A 22303-nucleotide genomic window follows, 5' to 3' on the forward strand; every position below is an offset into this window, starting at 1 on the left:
TGCCAACAGCGGCCACATTCTTAGGACAGACCTGGGAAAAGGAGGCCTTTCTTGTAACCTTGTTCATCCCGAATCTTCATTCCTACTTGCTGAGATTTTTTAAGTACCAAAATATCTGTGATTCTAGATGTTGACATAAAAATAGCCTTCAAGCTTCACCCAGTCTTTGGGGGTCTATGCGCAAAGTAAGCTGGTGAGGAAAGGCTGGCTGGACTTCCTGTGGGAGTCGGGGCAGATGCTCATTGCCAAGCTTAGGGGGTGATCCTGGGGTGGGTCCAAATAAACATTCAATAAACCTGTCAGCCCGCGGTCGGAGTCCCTGCAGAGGACAGGTGTCTTCCCTGTTTGTGGTGCCCTGGCAGTGACCTCACTCACTTCATGAGGGTTACCCCAGCACCTCCTACCGGGGCCACATTTCTCCCCAGGGAGCCTGTGATCGGGGGGCTCCAGCCGTGCTGGTTTTATTTTGTGGCAGGAAATCAGCACTCCCCAAGCACCGAGTGAGCTGGGTGAGGGGGGAACCGTTTGGGGGAAAAGCACAGCTCACGTCTCATCTGGAGTATGAGTAAATCTCTGACTCTCATGTCTGTCTGATTTTGTTTCTAAGAGTTTGGGGGAAGCTGGTATTGAGGATGGGTTCTGACTGGCAGTGAGCAGCATGTGTGGGTGCTCGGGAGGGAGCAGGGAGCAGGCGGAGAGACGGAGCAGGAGGTGGACCAGACAGAATAGGAGGCGATGAGGAAAGCAAACGGAAGACAGGGATGAGAACAGGGCAGACAAGAGGGAGAGCAAAGAGAACTAAAGGGGAAAAGGGAGGGCAAGAAATGACCAGAAAGTGTACTGTGTGGAGGACATGAGGGAAAATCAGGGAGAATGCAAGGGGAAAGCTCTGCCCAAAAGATGAGATAAAAAGAACTGACGGCAGAACCTGAAATGTGAAAGGAATACATATAAAACAGAAGGAAGAGTGGCTCATCTGAGTGTGGATAGTGGGAAAGCAGCCAGCACGCAAGCGTGCTCCTGGCGGGGGAAGGAGGGGATATGGGGCCTGGATGATGCCCCTTCCCTGCTGCCCACATTTTGCTATCTGAGAAACTCCACAGCTGAGGTAGACGACCAGGTGAAGACAGGTGGAACTCCTCCCACCCATCCCCAGGTTCCTCGGGGTGGCCAGGCTGCTATGTCAGTAGTGAACCCAGAGAGAGGCTCCTTCTCCAGCTTTGACTGCCTCTGGCACAGAGACCATCCAGAGACCAGAACGCAGCCTCTTCCTGAAGGTGAACTGAGGCTACATCCTTTGAGGGCCCAGGAGCACCTGTTGAGGTGGGCATGCCCTCCTTGAGGGCTGGCAGGCTCTAAGCCCCTGCATGCTGGCTCAGAAGTGCACCTGAACGGTCGGGAGCAGGGGCTCATGCCTATAATCCCAGCACTTTGGGAGGCCGAGGCAGGGGTATTGCCTGAGTTCAGGAGTTCACGACCAGCCGGGGCAACACGGTGAAACCCTGTCTCTACTAAAATACAAAAAAAATTAGCCGGGCCTAGTGGTGTGCGTCTATAGTCCCAGCTACTTGGCAGGCTGAGGCAGGAGAACAGCTGGAACCCAGGAGGCAGAGGTTGCAGTGAGCTGATATCGTGCTGCTGCACTCCAGCCTGATGACAGAGCAAGACTCCATCTAAAAAAAAAAAGAAAAGTGCACCTTAACGAGCAAGGACACCCTTCGCTACACAGGGGCTCCTGTAGTACCGCTCTTAGCCTACCTTTGGGGTTAAGTGCTAAGCCTCGAAGGGAGGTGCTGGGTGCCCCTAGCATTGCTCCCAGAGCCAGGTCCTGAGGAAGGAGAAGGGCTCTAGGAAGGAATCTGGAGGGAAAATGAGGTGAGGTGAAGTGTCCTGAACAGGTGAGCACAGCAGCAAGTCTTGATCCACAGAGAAACTGAGACTCAGCACCAGGCACCAGTGTACAGGCAGCACGGCCCATGGACATGGAGGAGGCATGAGCTCACCTCCTTCAGGAGGCACGCTTCTCCTGGAGCTCGCTCTCACTGTCTCCGGGCTTCTGAGGGGGGAACAGCAGCCTGGTAATGCAGGCGGATGGGAACCAGCCCCCAAGTGAACAGGGGATCTCAGGTTGAAGGTGGGGACTGTGGAGGTCGTCAGGCCCAGCCCACTGCTCTGGCTTGACCCCATGCCCCTGTGCTGGGAAGGACAGGAGTGCGTGGCTCCGGGAGAAGAGAAGGGGAAGGGTGGAGCTACCAGGAAGGAGATGCCCTCTGCTGCATCCCATCAAGTCATTCGTCCCCATAAAATAACAATCTTGGTTATAACTACAGGTCTGTTATCCCTCAGTTTGTAATTAGAACACCCATGTTTGAGCCCAAGCTGTGTCTTTTACCAATGGGATCAATCTTATTAAATTGCCCCGTCTCTCTGAGCCTCACTTTCTTCTCCTACGAAGTGTTGTTGATGGTGCGCACACTGCAAACTCACTGTGGAGAGTAACGACAACGTAGGGTCAACAACCCTTCGGAACGTAATCTGTGCTAACACACGGAAACTTTCAACCATTGCTATGAATAAAGAACCTGATGGCCTGACAGCCAATCATATAAACCATGTTTCAGTCAATTTGATAACCAGGAGGAAACACGTCTTTCCCTAAGAAATACTGTTCTGGGTTGTGCTGCATCTGTGTGCTCCTCCACCCACCCCGCCTCACACTCTGCGTCTCAGAATGCAGGAGGTGGGTCCTCAGGGATCTCTGCAGTCAAGGAGGAGCCCTTGGCCATGCATAAGCCTCTTCCCCAGTGGCAGGAGAGCTCATTCTCCCGCTCCCCCTCCACTTGAGTGACTAAATTGAATCAGTAGAATTCAGCAGATTAAGAAAATTGGTGTCATCCCACAGCTTCGTTACCTCGCAGGAGATAATAGCACCTCCAGATCCCAGCGGGCAATTACCAAACTGTAACACATCATTCATGAGCTAACCACACATCCGCCCTCCCTGAGCTGAATCCCTGCCACCCGCCCTTGGTGCAGACGACTTTACTTCCAGAGAGCACCCCCAGCCCCGCCATGCCGTGCACATCCCTCCCCTGACACGTCCCAAGCACGAGCAGACATGGCCGCTCTCTCAGCCTCAGAGCATGAGGACTTAGTTGCAGGTTGAGCGCCTGAACCCAAAATGAGATAATACCTTTGCAAAAACTGTCACTTACTGTCTTAAGAAAGCAAATTATAATCAGAGCTGAGTGCCGCTATGTCTCATAAATGACTTTCTATAGGTCACTGCAGGCCACCAGGAATATTCCCGTCTTCCATTTGTGTTTCCTGCAGAGAACTTCTGTCTCTCAGGAACTGCCGCATGGCTGAATCCCACATGGGCCCCACGTGTGCACTGAGAGTGGTGTGGTGCACAGTGCAAACTCCATCGCCAGTGAGGGACTGACGCCCGCTCTCTTATGTCTCAAGTTAAAAAATAATAGTAACATTTGTTTTTAAGCAAGGATTTTCAAGGGCCTTCCAGTAGCTTGGGGGAGAAGATATGTATTTTCTTGGAGAGGCAAAGCAAAACATATTGATTACGACAATGCAGTGATTTTTGGAAGCAAATCCAATGAGAATAGTTGCCTTTTAATGTCAGGCCACCCCAACTAGGATTTCCTGGTTTATCCTCCCTTTTTGTTTATGCTTTGTAATCACTGAGGCTCAGTCCCTGTGGGTACTGATGTTGGGTGAATCAGAGGAACAGGAACATTAAGTAATTCACCAACTGAAGACACTGCCACTCTGACTTTGCAAGCTCGTTGTCTTCTGTTTAAACCTGTACAACCGAGATTCTTCAAGGCCAGGTTCTAGCCCTCTTTTTCTCATTTGTCCAAACTCTTCTACGGAGAATCATTCAAGTCATCATATGCTATTAGAGTAAGTGTGAACGACATACATGTATCTTCAGCACCTACTTGTCTGCTGAGCTCCAGACCTATATATTCAAGTGCCCCTCGGATTTCTCTCCTTGGATGTTTCCAAAGCACATCAACCTGGTCATGTCAAAAGCTAGGTCAGTGACCCCTCACTGACCGCTCCCCAACCTGCTCATCCTCTTCTGTGCCCATAATGCTGCACACCCAATGGCAAGACATGAGGCACGGCAGTCCCCCTTGACCTCTTCTCCTTTAGCCACACATTCAATTCCTTACCAAGTCATTTACTGACTAGATATTTATGAAAGATACCCATTTCTCTATGCCTCAACCATAATTTTAGTCCAAGCTACAATCGTTTTCTGCCTGAGCTGCTGAAATGGCCTCCTGTGTGGCCTGGTGTCCAACTCCCCACCTGCACCAAAAGTGACCTGTTTGATACCTAACTGTGGTGAGGCTGACCACATTAGTCAACATTATTCAATGGCTTCTTGTTAGTGTGAGGACAAAGCTAAACACTTTTCATGCTGTCTGTGAAACAAGTAAAGGCTGACATGAACCCTCCTGCAGATTCAGCTGCAATGAATCCTACACAGCCCAGACGACAACTTCAGCACCAAGGTCACAAGAAAACATTTGGGGCATAGAACATTTGTCGTAATTGGCCTATGTTAAAGGGATAAAGGAAGTCTTTGATCTTTGGGCTTCTGGCCCTTCCCATCAATAGCACATACAATACGTAAAGCATGGCTCTGGGTTGACAGTGAGAACAATAAATCCTCAATAAATCACGTTAATGAGAAATCCTCAATTACAGAAATCAGTAAGACTCCCAGAGGTAACGCACACGTCACTCAGCAACTGGAATAAACTGGGACACATGTGTTTCTACGCATTTGGAAGTTATAAATATGCATGTGAACATTGGGTGGGGGTTATCCAGAGATGGTAACAAACTCCTATGAATTTCAAATCCCCTAAAAGTAATTTTTCTGTGAAGTCTCAACTCACCTGATATTAATTATTTAACAGCGAATTTAACACAGGGGTTAAGAACATGACTCTGGAGCCAGAGCACCCAGCTCAAATCCTGACTTTACTAATCATTCTGGTTCTCTGGGCAGATCAGTTAACCCACCTGTGCCTTAACATGCTAAATAAAGAGAAGGATTGTAGCAATAGTACTCACTTCATTAGAGCTACTGAGAGAATTAATTAAATTGTATATAATAAGCACTACATAAAATAGTCATATTGCCTATGTTTTTACGGGAGTGTGGTCAGCAGCATGATGCTTCCTCGAAGGACATTCCCTGTCCCGAATCCCTAGAATCTATGAATATGTTGCCTTGTGACAAACGGACTCTGCAGATGTGGTTATAGTTTAATACCTGAGATGGGAGATAGAAGATGCCGCATATAACATAGACCTTGATGACGAGAGCTTTTAGGCCTGGCCTGGTGAATAATGGTATGTATGCTTCTGCTCCTCTTAAGGAAACTAATTTTTGTCCTCTGAGTTTGATGTGGTTTGAAGGCATTTTGGCGGAGGAAACAGCAAGGGTCGAACCCGTAACAGGCTGGCCATGGGAGAAGCCTGTGAAGGACTGGCCAGAATTAGGGGCAACTGTAGGGTAGGAAGTTGCTCTGGGAAAGTAATAATATTACAGAGTGTCCATTTTGTGCTTAATATGGACTAGGCACTACTCACCCCACTTAATCCTCACAACTCATAATGGTTCCCCTAAACAGATGGAGAAACTAAGGTATAGACCGTGTCACGCACAAGGATGCATGACTGGTGAGTTGCAGGTTGGGTAGATCTGAGATTCAAGCCTGCACCCTTGGCCCCACCCTACACTGAAAACTGACCTGGATTACACCACGTAGTGTTTGAATGACAGGATTTATTGTAGAGGCAGTGGGTAAGTACACAAATGTATGAATAGGGTGTGGTCATATCAGAGACCTGCCCCAGGAAGGCTGCTCCGGCATCGATACCGGGATAGTCAGTGGACCATGGGAAGGAGAGACCAGCTCAGAGCAGGATTCCCAGTGAAGGAAAGGACGAAGAGGCAAACAGGGGAGTCTGGGAGGGGGTGGTGATACTTGTGCTGGAAGAGGTGTCTGTGTTGCTTATCTGGGAATCACTGTAGAGAATTGTCAGGCCAAGTTTTGAATTAAGCACAAGGAGAAATAATTTATGTAGCTATAAAAGCCCAGAGTGGGTGGCCGAGTTGGTGGCTTTCATGGTGTCTAAATTGAGTAACGCTATGTCAGAGACAGGAAGGCAAAGACGTCTCAGCCATGGGATTCATCTGCAATGTCTTCTGCCAGGAGTAAATACGTTTTTATTAGCTTTATGCATATAATCATAAGGAATTAGAACATCGGAGAGAAGAAGACCCTCATAAAATTGGGATTGTTTTTTAGCACAGGTACCAGGACGTCAGGTATCAGGTCACGTTAAGATGATTTGCTACAGCGTCCCTTTCCTCACTGCTGGTGGTCACTCTCCACAAGGCCGGTGGGCAGGCCAAAACCACCACAGTCAGCAACCCGGGACAGGGAAAGGCAGAAGCCTCTTTCCACTCTCTTTCCCAGGGTATTGGGAGAGCTAAACCATCCAGGGCATTGGTCTTTCCACTGCAGATCTTTTTCCTTCCCCCGCCAAGGACCTTCACTATTACCCCAATGGGTGACTCTTGAATCTGGGACCACTAGGTCCCTCACTGCATGGAGATCAGTTCTCAGAGGCCCTGCCCTGCTGAGCAGTCTGTTGCAGAACTGACTTGGGTTTGATGTTAGGTCATTTTGACTTTATCCTTAGAAACAACTGCTGAGAGTATCTGCCCGTGTTCTACAATGTGCCTAAGAAGCCAGCCAGCATTTTTTTTTAACCCTGCCTGTACCTTCAAATCACTGGAGAACCTATGCCTCACCCTAGGCCAATTGACCCAGCAGGGCTTTGGCTGAGACACAGTGTTAGTCGTCTTTAAAGCACTCTTTGCTAAATCTACTTTGCATTCAGAGCTAAGAAACACCGTGCTAGATTTTTTTTTAAAGATGCACACAGTTACATGCCATGATTCTTCTTCCGGTTGAAGGAGACAGAACTTGTGAACACAAGAATTATCAGCCACAGCAGGTAGCAGATGCCAAATGCTGAGTGCTGTCACTAAATACCAATCTTGAGGAGACACGAACTAAATATGAGGTGATGCAGGAAAGCTTCCTGGAGGAGGTGAGACTTGTGACAGGAAGGGGAACAGGGTTAGGACTTAAACAAATGGAGGGACGTCTTCGATGTCAGAAACCCAAGAGCAAATGCACCAAGGCTGTACATGTAAGGTGAACTGAGGAACTGACCCTCAAGCCCACCTCTGCTGGGGGAAACAGAACGTGGTTTGGTGTTTTGAGAGCTTTTTCCACGCTGAGGGGACTGGGGAGATGAGACGGTCTCATTGATCTGCTAGAGATGTTCTGCTGGCTCCAGTTCCAGCTCGTAGTTTGCCTCTGAAGGACTGTGGCTTAGATCACGCCCTCCCCTCCCTCCTCATGGATAGGCGAGGGTGGAGATGAGACAGAGAAGGAGGAGAGCTGAGGGGTCACCAGCAATGTCCCTGGATGGGGCTCTGAGAAAGGCGTGGCAGCCCAGGCTCGTGCAGAGAGAGCCGTGAGCGACTGTGGCCCCAGAAGCTTGGAACTAATTCATCTGAGAGCCCTTCGTGTTTTCTCCAGCTGGCCGTTCTCAAACTAGACGGCCATGAAACAAGTCCTGAGACCCACTTTCAGGTTTCGGATTTGGTGAGTCTGGGGCAAAGCATGGGGATGTGGACATCCAACAGTCTCCCACGTGGGCGTGATGCTGAGGCTGCGGCCTGGCTCTGGAGTGGCTGGGTGCATTTCATCCTGCGTGCTGAATTCGTATTGAGGAAAGATCTTTTTGAAAGTTTCCATCTTAGCTGTGCTAAAGGAAAATGAAGACAGGGTTGTCTGCTCACACCTGGATGATCCACACAGAGAAAGCTGACCCCACAGTCCTAGGGGCTGGTGCAGTGGCAGCCGAGGGATAAACGGCAGGAGACTCTGTGGGTAGAGAGATGTGGGCTCTGTGTTGGCATCATCACAGCCTGGAGTATGCAGAGCTTTGCTTCAATGATGGAAACAGTTTCCTTCCCTTGTGTCAGGGGCTCCACGGAGTTCGTTGCTGTGGCCAGACATGGGGGTCCTGATTAGAGAGGAGAGGGTTACAAGGACAGACTGAGGCAAACTTTCTAGATAGCTTTAGACTATAAACTTAGGGGCTTAGAGTGGAATAAATGTTCTAATGTTTGACGGCAGTGTGGTTTTAATCCTGTCGTTTATTCTCCCTGAGCCTTGTGTCTAATCTTTGAAATGAAGATGACGACGATGACAATGACGATGATGACAATGACAGCAAAGAGCTGTAGCCAGCACAGGCAAGAGCGTGAAAGACTACACAGCCTGCAACAGGCCTGCGTCTCCTCCCAAAGCAATGCCCCAAACACATCCCTGTCAATACCTTCATCTACAAATGTGAAGTGTATTCAGAGCAGATGGAAAAAGAGTTCTCAATCCTCCAGGTTATAAACCTTTTGTGGGGCAAATATTGTGACTCCGTGGTTATTTTTATGGAATATAGTGACAAAAACAAAACAGCAAGTTCACAAGGTTAGCATCTCCCTTCATATGTGGCAAGTCTGGCTTCCATCCTGTAGGACGTTGATATGGCTTAGACGTCCCACCCAGATCTCATGGCGAACGGTGTTTTGACCAGCGCTGGAGGTTGGGTCTGGTGGGAGGTGTTTGTATCATCGAGGCAGGTCCCTTGTCAATGGCTTGGGCCATCCCTTGCTGATGAGTGATCTCAGGCTTTGAGTTCACATGAAATTTGGTTGTTTAAAAGTGTGTGGCACTGCCTCTGCCTCTGCCTCTTTCTCTTCCTCTTCCTCCTGCTCTCACCTTGTGACATGCCTGCTGCTGAAATACAATGTGCCTGCTCCCTCTTGGCCTTCCATCATGATTGAAAGCTCCCTGAGGCCTCACCAGAGGCCAAGCAGATGCCAGCGCCATACTTCCTGTACAGCCTGCTGTACCTTGAGCTGGTTGAAACTCTTTTCTTCAACAATTACCCAGTCTCAGGTGTTTCTTTATAGCAATGCAAAAATGGCTTATTACAAGTGTGCAGGTCATTTGGGAAGAACTTCAGCAGGAGGCGAGGCAGGAAGTAGAGTGAAGGGAAACAGAGGCCACACTGTGAAGCCTCACCTGTCACCACCCTCTCCAGGTGTGTGACCTTGGTGTTGGAGTAAGAGGGATTGGGAACCTCACCTCGGGGATGGCTGTGATTTTAGTCCATCCTTTCCTGCGGGTGCTGGCTTCCTTTCCTTTTATGTCTCCTAAATTTCTCTGACTGCTTTTGTGATTATAGCAAGGTGAATGGGTGGGATGACGGGGAGATTTAACTATCTCCTGGTCCCTGGAGCATCTGCAACCTCAGACTTAGCAAGAAGGGGCTGGGCTGTGGGTAGTAGCCAGCCTGGGTTATCAGGGGGTGCCTGTCTTTCTAGCCCCTTTACCTACAGCACACAGGTTCACACCTAACCCTTATCTCACGTAGGCTGGGAGAGTTTGTGAAAACCCTCCTGAGCAAAGTAGCAATGACTCTTCACTGAACAGGCACAGTGAAGCTAAATATTTCCTTCTGACCTGCCTCTTTCCTATCCCCAGTACTCAGAGGGAGGCCGTGAGCCCCGAGGGCATTCCCTCAGTAGGATGTGTTTTCATCTTGAGCTTCCACACGGGGGATATATTTGTGTTGCCCTCAGCACCTTCTTACCTGGTGTCTTTGTGACAAAATGAGGGAGCTGGATGGGACAGGGAGACCCATTTTCTGGATCTATTGAATAAAGAGGGCCTTCCCTCAATTGTTTTGGCTGATAGTTTACTAATATGCAGTGAAAACTGGGGAGCAGTGTTGAATTGCCCTTCCCTTCTACCAAGGAAGTAGCAGGGTTTGGGCTGTCTGTGATAGAATAAGGGTTGGCTCCTGAGAGCCCGGGAAACCCAGAGTAGGGGTTTGATGCAGGTTGGTTCAGCATCCTGGCAGGTGGGCAGTGAGTCAAGTTGAGTTTGCAGTGGGGTGATAGGTGAGGGGAGTTATCAACTCAGGAGTCAGGTCGACGTGCAGACGTTCCAGTGGAGGCCAGGGCAAGCCGGGTCCGGCGATCCAGCCTACAGGGGAGCCTCTCACTGGAGGCGGATGCAAAGCAGGTGGCAAGCTTGACCAGGGCCAAGTCCTGAGCCCTAGGAGGACAAGGACACGGGCCAGACAATTTATGCAAGAAAACCACGGAGAGATGTGAGTGCCAGGGGCACCACCATGCGAAGTTATACCCTGCCTCGGATCAGCTGCTTCTGCGCAGTATAAATTTGTTCTTGATGACTTATTTGCCATTCTATTCCCAGAGCCTTACTGGTATAAAATAAGGTTAAGTTTTTTGGTTCTGGATTTTTTTAAAGAAGAAGCTTGCTCTGATGCTTGGGTTGGAGAGTGCTGGTGCCGTAATAGCTCACCGTAGCCTTGAACTCATGTCCTCAAGCGATCCTCCCACCTCGGCCTCCCAACGTGCTGGGACTACAGACCTGAGCCACCGTGCCCTGACCACGTCATTTTCCCCAGGCACCCGTTCCTCCTCCAGCATCTCATCCAGGAGCCACATCACGTTAGCTGTTGGGGACCCGAGATCCCTCTCGGCTGTGTGGTTTTCTTGGGCTTTCCTAGTTCTTGCTGACCTTGACTATTTTCGGGAGTGCTAATTCGGTAGAATGTTCCTCTACTGGAATTGTCCTGATGTTTTCCTCATGATGAGATGAGTTTATGGGTTTACAGGGGGAAGAGCACCGTGGTAAAATGCCTGCTCATCACACTGAGTCAGGAGTACGTGCCGACCCGACTGATGGCTGTGTGTGTGCCTGATCACTGGCCAGACGAGCGCTTGCCGGGGTGGTTTCTCCACTGCAAAGGCCCCCCTTCCACACTGTACTCTGGGAAGAAAGTCACTGTGGACAGCTCACACTTCAGAGTAAGAGGCATGCTCCCCCCACTGAAGACTGAGCATCTACATAAATTATCTGAAATTTTTTTGATGGGAGATTTGACTCTTCTTTCCCATGTATTTATTTATTCATTTATTTATTTATATCACTATAGACTCGTGGGCATTTATTTTCTATTTTGGAATGTAATCCGGCATGTTATTTTGTTGCTACAGAGTTCAGTGGTTGAGAGCGCTTTCATTTTGCATCTGTGTCCCTCTCACTTCCCCGCATCACTGTGTGTGTGTGTGTGTGTAAGTGTGGTTATGTGAGTGTCAGTGTGGGTATGAGTGTATGTGTATGTGAGTGCATGTGAATGTGGGTGTGAGCCTGTGTGTGTGTGAGTGCGTGTGAATGTGGGTGTGAGCCTGTGTGTGTGTGTGTGAGTGCGTGTGAATGTGAGTGTGAGCCTGTGTGTGTGTGTGTGTGTGTGTGTGGTTATGTGAATGTGCATGTCATTGTGTGTGAATGTAGGTATATCCATGTCTGTGTGTGAATATAGGTGTGTGTGTGTGAATGTGGGTGTGTGACTGTGAGTTTGGGTGTGTGAGTGTGTGAGAGGGTGTGTGTGAATGTGTGTCTGTGAGTGTGGTTATGTGAGCGCATGTGTGTGTGTGTGCACACTCTCATGTAATATTTTATTACTTACTGGCACAACAAGATGCTCCAAGCTCTTTTTTTATTTCTTGTCTTAGTTCTACTAAGTCTTACTCTTAGTCATCCATTTCTACAAGGAGCCTGGTTTCTTTTCTTGCAGAATATGATCATAAATGAAGACCTGGGTGTTAGATGCATTCGTTACTACTGGGATATCATTGCTTCTAGGCCTTCTCAGCTGACATAGACATGTGTATGCTATCCTGTGTATATGTGTGTAGTTATAAATGTTTCTCTATGTACCTATCTATATATAAATTAAACTAAACACGAGCTGATTCTGATATCTCCGACTCTGATTCAGTGACACAGGAATTATTCTAGCCTCTTCCCCCTCACCTGTGTACTTCTGCTTCTACCATGAGACAACTAGCTGCTAGCATCTGCCGTCTATTTACTTATTTGTTCAGTTCCAGCATACATATGTTTGCTATTTCAATAGGAGAAACATAATTTTTTTTATTTTATTAAAAGAAAAAGACAAGACAGATAAGGTGCGGAAAAGGGAGTACAACACTTCCCAACACAGAAACACAAAGAGAATTCCAGATCCCTGATTTCAATCATTTCAGTAGGAGAAAGGCATTAGCTAATGCTCAGAGTGGCAACGAAGGAGAGATTGTTGGAAGTTTAAATAAAGGAAAGGAAGACTGCATGACATGGGTGAGCTTATTTGTAAAACATGCAAGATTGCCAACCAGCGTTGAGTTAGGTTTCTATAGTTGACTGCTAACCAGTGTTGAGGCAGGTGGCCATAGTTGAGTGCTAACCAGCATTGAGGTAGGTTTCCATAGCTGACTGCTAACCGGTGTTGAGGTAGTGGCCATAGTTGACTGCTAACCAGTACTGAGGCAGGTACCCATAGCTGACTGCTAACCAGTGCTGAGGCCAGTGGTCATAGTTCATAGTGCAACTGATCTGCTGCTTTGTGTGATTTCTCTTCAGTAATGGCCGGTCTTGCCAGGATCCAGATAAAGAAAGTTTGGTTCAGATCTTCTAAGTCAAAGGCTTAGCAACTACATTGGAGTATAGGTTAGAACAGAAATTTAAGCTTCATTTTATCTAAGTGATTATGAAGATAGAACAAAGATTTAAGATAGAAGGACATTAGAAGGACAATGAAAGAAAGGAGTAATCGCAACTGTAACAAGTTAAATATCTATAACACTGATATAGACACCTGGAAAGTCGTAAGATCATTGACAGGAGGTCTTGGTGAGGTTGATGAAGCTACTGAAATAAGTAGTCTGGAAGCAGGAGGGTGTGTGATGAGAGTGGGCGATTGGAATTCACTTTGGGAGTGACAGAGTTACTGATGACAAGCTATGACCCCAGCAGCGGCTGAATACTGGCTCCCCTTGGGTAGACAAGAAGAAAATTGACAAGAGGAGGTTAAAGCCCTGAGAATCCAAGTGCTGTGTGTGACACGGAGAGTGAGCCACCAAGGAGGATGGTGGTTGCCAGGGGTGATGAAGAAGAAAGTAAGCAGGGGCTACACAGAAGGGTGACCAAGATGGCAGTGGACTATAGTCAACAGGCGTGGGGAGCTGGCAGGTGGAAGAGCTGCAAGGGGAATGGGCTTTGCAAAGACACAAGGAAGGATGGCATTTGATATTAAGGGATTTAGGTGTTGAATGATGACAACTGTTGAAAAAAAAAGTGAATGAATCTTGAGCACATACACACAAATGCAGACACACACCTTGAATAAAATCAGCTTATGGGGCAAGACAGAGTTCTTTATTTCTACTTCATTAGTTCTTTCTTTCACTCTGATGCTAAGCCTGGCCCAGACAGACCATCTCACGTGGCTCATACCCAGGCTGAAATCTGGTATCACTGGACGGAGGAACACAGGGATCCTCCACAGGCACCTAATTGATCCCCCTCACCCCTAATTGCTGCCTTTTCCATAGCTTCTGTTTTGACTGCATGGTTATTGCACTTAATATTCAAGTTTCATGGTAATTTCAGGAAGCAATTTCCATTAATAAAATGAAAATGAATACACCTGGGAGTCTCATTGACAAATCAATTTCTCCTTGTTTACTTTGTGTTTATATTCTTGCAAGGTTAAAAAGCTACTGTTTCTTGAATATTCCTTATTAATTTTTCTAGACATCAATTAATTTGTTGAATAGATTTAAACATTATGATTTTTCTTCCCAACTTGTTGAAAGCAAACTTTCAATTGGCAAAGGTTCAGAATTTTCCCATAAAAAATCCTTATAGAGTAGAAGAGATGGTGGGGCTATGTAAATATCCTTGTGTTCCTGACAACACGTGGGCTCCAAGGTGTGGTTTTTAGAATCAACCAAAGAAAAGTGCTTTCTCCCCAGGAGAGCCGTTAGAATCTCACAAGCCAGCTCTCATGTCTTGCTGCCGCCTTGTCAGAGAGGTGTCTAACCAGCTTCGAGTTTGGGGTCAGCACCCTAACCAGGTCTATTGTACTTCGTCTGAAAATAAGGGACCACATTTGGTAAATGTCCTGGCCTGAGTGTCCCATCCTGCTTTTACAAGGTGCTGCAAGCTCCCAGAAAGGAGGGAACAGTGGCTGCTCTGAATGTTTTCATCTCAGGTATATACGGCAAAGTAACTATAACAACAGATACAATTAATAAAGCAAGAGGAATTGTCAAGCATTAAATATTTATATTTAATGTACAGTGGGATCTTCTAAGGTAACTGTTACAATTATTCCTGCTTTAGAAATCCAGAAATTGGGAGGCCGAGGCAGGCGGATCACGAGGTCAGGAGATCGAGACCATCCCGACTAACATGGTGAAACCCCGTCTCTACTAAAAATACAAAAAATTAGCCGGGCATGGTGGTGAGTGCCTATAATTCCAGCTATTTGGGAGGCTGAAGCAGGAGAATCACTTGAACCTGGGAGCCAGAAGTTGCAGTGAGCTGAGAGCGAGACTCTGTCTCAAAAAAAGAAAGAGAGAGAGAGAGAGAAAGAAAGAAAGAAAGAAAGAAAGAAAGAAAGAAAGAAAGAAAGAAAGAAAGAAAGAAAGAAAGAAAGAAAGAAAGACATCCAGAAACTGAGGTATACAGAATTTAACCTGTTCACAGGCAACCAAAGTGTGAGAGCCAGGACTTGAATAAGACTGACGTTATGTCAAGCAACATAAGCCACTCACAAATAACAAACGTGGCACAATTCCATTTATACGCAGTATTTTAAATAGCCCCACTCACAGAAGCAGAGTGGAAAATGGTGGCCACCAGGATCTAGGAGGAGGGATGGGAGTTGCTTCTCCTGGAATATGCAGCTTCCTTTATGCGGTGAATCATTCTGGAGACTGGCTGCAACATCGCGCCTGCAGCTGCCGCCACCGCACTGTGCACTTGGAAATCTGCTCAGAGGGTAGAGCTCACGTGAAGTGTCCTCACCATAACAAAACTTTAAAAAGAGAAAGAAAAAAAGACACTTTGAGACCTAACTCTCCCAATTTTTGTTCTGGCAGTCCTAATACACCCACCAAAGTTCTTCCTTTTACAAAATTTTGCTGTAAACAAAACAAACAACAAGAAAAGATGGTCAGATTTCAGAAATGGAGAAGCTATAGCTAGAGCCTTCCAGCCTGAAGCCTGGTATTCTTTCTATTCTACATTAAGGTGATTAAAAAGCAACTATCTGCAAGAAATGTCTAGGAAAATAAGGACGCCTGGCCCTCCTCACCCTTTCTCTGGCTGTCTGCCAAGCACAGCGCTGTGTGGAGAGGAAAAAGGCTGCTTCAGGAGGCTTGCGGTGAGTCTCCGGGGTCAGAGAGGGCAGACCTGTGTCTCTTGGCAGTGGGCCCACCCGCTCCGGTGCTCGCTATTTCTTAGTCTTCTCTACTCCACCTTGTCCCAAAGGAGCAGTTTACGGCACTCGAGTTGATCCCTCCAAACCAGAAGGAGGTCTTAGGCCCGCTTGGATCAATATCCTCACTTTGGCCCTGTCTAAGGCAATCAACGAAGAGCTGTGTCTAGCTGAGAACACAATCTGTGCGTCAGGTCTGCATTTCACAAGGGCTCCCACCGCCGCCTTGAGCTGGGGCGCTAGCACGGTTCACATCTGTGTCCCCGCCCAAACCTCTGGTTGAATTGAAATCCCCAGCATTGGAGGTAATGGGATCATGGGGCTGATCTCCCCCTTCCTGTTCTCAGGGTGGTGAGTGAGTTCCTACAAGACCTGGTTGCTTGAAAACGTGTGGCTCCTCTCCCTTCACCGTCTTCCTCCTGCGCAGGCCATGTAAGACGTGGCAGCTTCCCCTTCGCCTTCTACCATGACTGAAACTTTCCTGAGGCCTCCCCAGCCATGAGGCCTCCCCAGCCCTCCCCAGCCATGAGGCCTCCCCAGCCATGAGCCCTCTCCAGCCATGAGGCCTCCCCAGCCACGAGGCCTCCCCAGCCCTCCCCAGCCATGCGGCCTCCCCAGCGATGCTTCCTGTCCAGACTGTGAAACTGTGAGCCAATTAAACCTCTTTTCTTTAAAATTACCCAGTTTCAGGTATTTCTTCATAGTAGTGTGAGAACAGGCTCTCAGGAGATGGGCGTCTCCTCCAGAAATAACTGAAACAGTTTGTGCAGAGCTCACAGGGACGTCTAAGGGACCGAATACAGTCATGGGTTCTTAGTTTCTTACCCCAAACACAAGTGAGTTGCACATTGCAAGAGAGTCCCTGGTGGAAGGGCTTTCAGGACCCACAGATTTGCCTTATTTATCCTTCCCTTCATATCTCCTGTGTTTGGGCCTGAAAACTTTCTCTGGTCCCATGGAAACTAGCCCTCTCCCTCTCCATCAACTTTTATAAACTTCCTTTTCTATTTCACCATAGAATATTCCCATATTTCTGAGAGGGTGTGTGATATCACAATATAATAAGAAATATGCATTTGATCTCTGTCCCTAGTTCCTGGCACAGAAATCCTAAAATCCTGGTAGTTTTCTGAGCAATGGGGTACAAGATACATCTTTGGTTTAGTGCAGAGACAATGCTGCTTCTGGCAGAGTCCTGCAGTGAGCCTGCTGTGTCAGCCACTCTGTGTGGAGTGGGAGAGCAGAGTGGCCCTTCCTGCTGTTTATTCTTTTCTTCCTTCACAGTTGCAAGCCCTCAGTGACCTGGCATTGGGCCTTTCCCATTTGCCCAGGACTGCGTGCTTCAGAAGGTGGTAATGAATGATATTAGTAATAACAACACAACCACCACAAACAAAACAACAATCATAATTGAGGCCATCAACTTTAGATTTCTCAGGAGGAAGATGAGCAGCTATATATTAATATACATTAAATATATATGTATCTTTTAGTGGTGATCAATAAAATCTAATATATTTCTATAAAATTTAATAAATATTTAATAAATACAATGTGATTATTATTTTTAATAACATTTAATAAAAAATAGCCACAATAAAATTAGTTTTAATGTGGATTATCCAAATTTTAGACATTGGAGAGACTCCTTCTGCCAAAACAAATGGTCAATGTTAAATTTCAATGTATCACCCATAAATGTCCTCTAAGGAGCAAACTCGCTGACGTCATCATCAAACATACCGCACTTTTCATGAAGCATTCAGTAGGAAACTGACCATTGTTTTGAAGAGAAATCTTTAGTTTGCCCCGGCACGTCATGGGATCACTCTGAGTATTCTAGTAGTTTCATAGCTCCAGAAAAGAGCAGACTCCAAATATTACTGTTCAGAACCTATGTCCAGGATGTCTTGGAGTCAGGAACCACCACTGGTTAGAGGAAGTCACTCTCTCCTGCTGCTTCTCCCTGGCTGGGTGCTGCAGGGTGCACCGAGGGGCTCCTTCTGTCCTGCTTCTTGCTGTTGGAGGCTGGGGACCAGCTGTGATCTTCCTTCCCACACAGGCCTTTGTTGCCAGAGATGCCTCAGCAAAGCAGGCAGTTCCCACCGACACACTCAGGCCTTTCCCAACAGGCCACTCGGCCTCTGGAAGGCTCAGGGCGCACCCCCCGGTGGGCTGCTTGCCTGAGCTGGGGGAGACATGAATGGGAAGGAGGTGCCTTTTCAGCAAATTTTTCTTTGGTCTGAACGTTTTTCACAGTAATTTGGTATTCATTAATTCATTCATTTTACCATGTATTTGTTCAAATATCTGTTCCACAAATATGTATTGTGTGACTACTACTATTTGCCAAGCACCATTCTAGGTGTTCAAATAATGACTTGGGGAATAATAAAAGTGGAAATAATAAAATTAACAAACTCCATTTGTTTAAAAGTAATGGCACTTAAGATATTTGCATAGGTAATCTTGTTTCTTGTTCAAAAGAACACTGTGCAGATGAATGTTATTATCCCTTCCTTTGAAAAGATGAGAAGCCTGGAGCCTAAATTCAGACAGGCAGCACCTGTGAGCGGAGGTGGTATTTGGACACATGTTCGTCTGAAGCAAAGTCCAGTGACGCTGCTGTGCTGTCGCTGGCGGCAGAGCCCCCGGGAGCCTCACGCACCTGCTGGGACTATTTCCCGCTAGCTGAATGGTGGGGATATATGTTTACAGTCAGTCATTTACCAAGGAATTTTTAAAAACTTACCCCAAACTCTTTGCCTCTCTTTCTCTTATTTATTCCATGTTAGAAACCCACCTCCATTCTGCCTTCTCCAATAACGTAGAAGGGAAGGTGGCTTGTACTCTTCGCCCAGGGCAGGAGGTTGCAGAGCCTTGCACAGAGCAGTGGGGCAGCTCCGCTGGTCCCTCCTCTCAGCCGTCCCTCTCCTCCCCGAGCTCTGTGTCGAGGCCTGCCTGACACCTTCATGGCCCCCACCAGGGAGGCCCCTTTGACTGACAGGGATGCAGGAAACGCAAATGCAGGGGAAGACAGGCCTCCCTGTGGGAGGGGGGACCAGGGACGCAGCTGGCCACAGGCAGTGGCAAGCCAGCCTGGAACTTTATTTCAGCAGGGGATTTGGTGGCATAGGTGAGGTGAAGGGAAGTCCTAGACTTCTGAGCAATCCTTCAACTGAGAAAATAGTGTCACTTCCTGAGGTATTCAAACAGAGAAAAGTGTTAAAAGGAAAATATGCATCTCATGGCCCCTACCCCGATGTCCTAGCACTTATGGGAGGGGAATGTGTAGGCCCCTCTCTGCTGCTTCCTGGAGGGTGGGGCCGCGAATACAGAGATGATACCAGGCATGTGGTAAAGGGAAGGCTGTTCTGCTGTCCTGATTGCAAAACCCTGAAAATCGCCCTTCACTGCCCTCTGCCGCTGTGTCGACTCCGATGACCAAAGCCTTCTCGTTTCCCGGATAGTGGAGCATTTCAGCCAGCGCTGTGTAATGCTGCTGATTCGTTCTGTTTCCGCTCTGGCCCCGTTCACCTCTCCTGGACCAAACTCACCTGATGCTAAATGCAAAGAAAAACACCCCTGCCTGAGCGCCTCCTCGCCTCCATCCCCGTCCTCCTAACCTGCGCAGGTCAGCTGAAGATCCTGGGCAGCGATGCCACCGCCCACACCCTGCACATCGTTTAAGAGAAGGTCCCTGTGTAATGATCAGGTGGGGACTGGAAGTGGTCTTGGGGGCTTCAGGCGTGGGGAAGAGGGCCTGAGCGCTCGCTTCGCTGCTGTCTGTCAGCACCCTGGCCAGCACCTGCTGAAAACCAGAGGGACATCCAAACAGCAGCTCTCGGTTTAGGGAATCCCAGTACTGTTTTGGCTTATGTCGCTGTTGGCTCCTTTATGAATGTCTTCAGCCTGGACTTCTACCCTGAACATGTTTAAAGATGTACTTCCGGCCGGGCGCGGTGGCTCAAGCCTGTAATCCCAGCACTTTGGGAGGCCGAGACGGGCGGATCACGAGGTCAGGAGATCGAGACCATCCTGGCTAACACGGTGAAACCCCGTCTCTACTAAAAAATACAAAAAAACTAGCCGGGCGAGGTGGCGGGCACCTGTAGTCCCAGCTACACGGGAGGCTGAGGCAGGAGAATGGCGTGAACCCGGGAGGTGGAGCTTGCAGTGAGCTGAGATCCGGCCACTGCACTCCAGCCCGGGCGACAGAGCGAGACTCTGTCTCAAAAAAAAGATGTACTTCCCTAAACCTGTTCCTTCTCCATCCAGGAGACACTGTAATTAGTGCTACGGAAACGTCAGCGATTCACGGGGAATCCTGGTGGAATTTGACAAGAGTGTGGGGAGGGGAAGCTCAAGTGAGGAGCTGGTTTGGACCGTGGGGCCTGTGGGTGAGGGTCAGGGTTCTGGCAAGCTGAGGATACTGTCCGTGTATACACAGAGAGCAGCATGTGTTCGGACTCTTTGCACACCCAGCCTGGGGGTGTGTTTCTCATCTAATCACACACAAGCGTGTGAGCCTCTCGCCTGGCTGCTTTGTGCGGAGCCCCTTCTCCTCCCATGGCCTCCCTGGCCTCTGAGAATGGAGCAGTTTAGTGTAAACCGCCAGCCTGGGTGCGGCGGAGATAGAAGAATGACCCACAGGCAGGGCTGCAACCACCGGGCGGAGGAGCGCGGCCCTCCCAGCAGGGGCCTGTGATTAAAGGGAGGAAGGCCGTGAGTGCGCAGCTCACAGAAGAGCCGTGGTTTAGATTAGTGGACGGATTGGCACAAAACCTGGAGTTACTATTTTCCAGTAGAGAGACAAAAGGGGCTTGTAGGCACTGTTCTCTGAACCAGGCAGAGAAAAATATGTTTCAAGGTGTTTTTTTAAATGGTTTCCGTGTTTTAGACACAATTACACGTCCTTTTATAGAAATGTCTGTGTAACTAAGACAAACATCCGTTTTTAAAGTGGTTTGTTTACACAGAAGGTGGATTTCTTCATGTGGAAAGACATTCCAACAACGGACCGCAGCCTTTTGGAACTGCAGAGACTGAGGCCAGGGTGGCTCCATTTCCGTGACCATCCTCAGTTCCCATCCCGGCTTCGCTGTGCCATGCTCACAAAGCCTCTTCAGAAGAGAAAACCCTCACTGGAAAGAACAGCGTCTCTCTGTCCAGGGTCACAGAGTACAGACTCCTCCCAGCGTTCAGTTTCAAAGACTCTCACGTGTCCCTTTTTATAAAGAGCACAGCTTTTCTAGTTCCATTGTCATTTACACTAGTTTATTTTGGTTTGTGGGAAAAAAAGTATTATCCTATCTTATAAAACACATTTCAGCAGACAGCATCGAGCACTTTGAGGCTTCATTTGCATAATAAACTGCCCAGAACAATGATAATCCATAAAAGAGTCTCATAAAAACACCCTTCAGAAGGTGGCTGAATAAGTGAAAAAACAGGGTGATTATCATGGCCACCAACAACGTAACCAGGGACGCAGCTTCATAAACAGTTGTCGGTTAGTTAATTCCCTGGGGATGAAGGCCACAGCTGGGGCAAAAGGCCTGAGCCAGCCAGACGGTGTGCTTGCCAGACACGGACCCCAGCCAAGATCACAGGCACCGAGAGGGCAGCGGGGCTGGAGGGAACGTTGGGGTTTGACCCAGACACACCTGAATTTGAAACCGGGCCTCACATTTCCCAGATGCGTCATCACACAGAGCTTTGGTTTTCTCATCTGCAAAGCGAACATAAAAATACCTACCTGATAGGGTCGATTTGAAGACCAGAGGTTGGGTAACGGGGGTGGGGAGGGGGGCCCCACTGTTTCAGGACCACACGCATTGTAATCATCTCATCCCTGGCAATCCGGGTGCTGGTATATTTGGCATTTTCATGTCACAGACGAGAAAAGTAAGGCTCAGGCAGCAGAAATAACTTGTCCAAGGCCACTCAGCGAGTAAGCATTGAAACCGGAAGCCCCGCCCCATCCTGCAGGTCTCCCCAGCCTGGCCGTGCTTCTCCCTCCCCGGCTTCTCCCTCCCAGCGCTTCTCCCTCCAGGCGCTTCTCCCTCCCGGCGCTTCTCCCTCCCGGGGCTTCTCCCTCCCGGGGCTTCTCCCTCCTGGGGCTCCCTGTCTTTGTGGGGTCTGGGTGGGCTCCTCCCTACTCACCAGGTGGTCACACAGTCCTGCTTCGCAGGTGGCTTTTGTCTTTCTGGACCCGAAGCTCCTGGAGGACAGCGTCAAGATCATAACTGTCTCCGTAAAACACCGCTTTGCCTGTTGATAGCTCCCCTTATTCTGAGGACTCCCCTGAGGGCATCTCAGGAGCAAGAGTTTCCCTGCCAGACCCTGCAGAGCCTGGGAGAATCTGCATCTGGTCCAGGCCTGTTCGCTCCTGGATGGAGCCTGCCTGGCTGCCCTCTGCCTGCTCATGGAGGTCTCCACTGCTCAGACCTAGGCCCTGGGAGGCCCTGGGAGGAGAGCTGACCAACAGGAAGCAGGAGAAGGGGAGGGGATAAAAGCAAGAGGAAGCCAGACAGCACGAAGAAGAGAGGTGGAAATAGTGCCTGTGCCAGGGGCAGGGTGCCCCGCCTGCCCTCAGAGCTCAGGCAGAGTTCCCATGGCAGGGGCTGGGGCTGGGGCTGGGGAGGAAGCCAGACAGATGCCTCACGATTAGAATGGCACTGTGGCTCAGAAAACCATGACACCAAGAAGTGCCAGGAGGGCAGGGACCTACTGAGGGGCAGCAGTGGCGTGGCACAGGGGCAGCCTGTTGGCACCTCAACCTTACTGCAGTTTA

The sequence above is a fragment of the Colobus angolensis genome, unplaced genomic scaffold, assembly GCF_000951035.1.
Source record: "Colobus angolensis palliatus isolate OR3802 unplaced genomic scaffold, Cang.pa_1.0 Scaffold137, whole genome shotgun sequence".
Taxonomy (NCBI): domain Eukaryota; kingdom Metazoa; phylum Chordata; class Mammalia; order Primates; family Cercopithecidae; genus Colobus; species Colobus angolensis.